Source organism: Lactuca virosa, chromosome 9 (genome assembly GCF_052849685.1).
Source record: "Lactuca virosa cultivar CGN04683 chromosome 9, Lactuca_virosa_CGN04683_v6, whole genome shotgun sequence".
Taxonomy (NCBI): domain Eukaryota; kingdom Viridiplantae; phylum Streptophyta; class Magnoliopsida; order Asterales; family Asteraceae; genus Lactuca; species Lactuca virosa.
This window is the reverse complement of record NC_136434.1, coordinates 285,330,796-285,332,207: the sequence shown is the minus strand read 5'-3', so window position 1 is coordinate 285,332,207 and position 1,412 is coordinate 285,330,796. Positions and strand designations below refer to the sequence as shown.

At 34.1% G+C, this 1,412-nt stretch overlaps 1 long non-coding RNA gene across 1 annotated transcript; it reads left to right on the top strand.

Moving 5' to 3' along the window:
* The first annotated feature begins 370 nt into the window (after nt 1–370).
* Nucleotides 371–936, top strand: LOC145136801 (uncharacterized). Its single transcript, XR_013720718.1, has 3 exons — nt 371–485; nt 678–738; nt 816–936. It is a non-coding gene; the product is annotated as an uncharacterized LOC145136801 (long non-coding RNA).
* Nucleotides 937–1,412: the final 476 nt, after the last annotated feature.

The window sequence follows — 1,412 nt, the reverse complement described above, 5'->3', positions numbered from 1 at the left end:
AAATAATAATAATAATAATAATAATAATCTTATCTTACTATCTTAGAAAACAAATCTTACCTTTCTAAAAATATACTAATAAAATATTAATATATTTTAAGACGTACAAGTGTTTACGCTTAAAATACAGTTAACCAAAACATACTTATCCTTATATCTCGCCTAATTTTGACGTAGCCCTTTAATTCCCCGACTTTACTGTTAATTCTCGTCTGATTTTGACCCGGTCCTTTAATCCCTCTGATTTCAACAAATACCTCTTATTTTGCACGACTTCCTCTTGCGTCTCTTTTGATCTTCAAAAACATAAAACCAAAAGATCTCATTAGGTATAACAAAACCTAAACCACCATATCTAACCACCACAAACCACAAACTTCTCTCTTCCTCCATCTTTATCTCTCTAAAGAAGAAAAAATCACGGCACCACCGTCATGATCTTACCTCTATTGCATCTACCAATGATTTTGTCGCTGTCAATACAAGTGAGTAGTCCGGTAGAAGAACACTTGATATTTTCTACCTTTTATGGAATTTTTCTACTAAATTGTTTTTCTGTAATGTATTTCCCAATCTAAGTGCTCTTCCCTCACCACCAAATTTCCTCCCTCTTTGATAATCTCTAAGAAAGACTTTAACTGTGTGTATGTGTGTGTGTGTGTTTACATGTATTAAAGTGAGAAGATATTGAAATAGCAGACCCCCAAGATGAAGTCGGATGAAAATCCATGGCTAAAGGTCTGTTTTTCTCTTTCTCTGATCTTTTATTATCTTCAATTTCTTGACATTGTACATTTTGTTTTTGTATTTATAAGGTAGGTCATAATATCAGAGCAATAAGATGTGTCGTACCAAGAACGTTGACGTTGCATAGCTATGTTGGTATTCTTAGATTTTGATCCAGCAAATGAAGGGTGGAAGAACAAACACCTAACAAGAAGGTTGGTTACTTTCTTTGATTTTGCTCCATATACTTATGGCTCTTATTGTCAAAATAACTTTGTAAAACGAAATGAAGTTGAAGTTGTTTTTTTTGTCCTTTTGTGATTAATATGGTTAATTACTTACTGTGATTTTATTGGTTTTGTATTACTTCTCGAAGTTCCAATTCCCATTTATCTTCTGTATTTATTATTATGATTTATTTGTTCTTGGGAGGATATTGTAAATTTTTAAAGCTTTGTGGGTATTTGAATGCAAGGCTTGTAAATATGTAACGCTTGTTCCAGGTATCAATTATTTCTCAAAACATTAGGGTTTTGCACTAGGACTCGACGAGTTGGGGAGCCCTAACTCGACGAGTAGAGATCATTTTGGACGCGGGACTTAGGGTCTACACGACGAGTTGGAAGGCCCCAACTCGACGAGTAGACACTAGAAAAACCCGAATATTCCGGGTTTTGTACCCTATT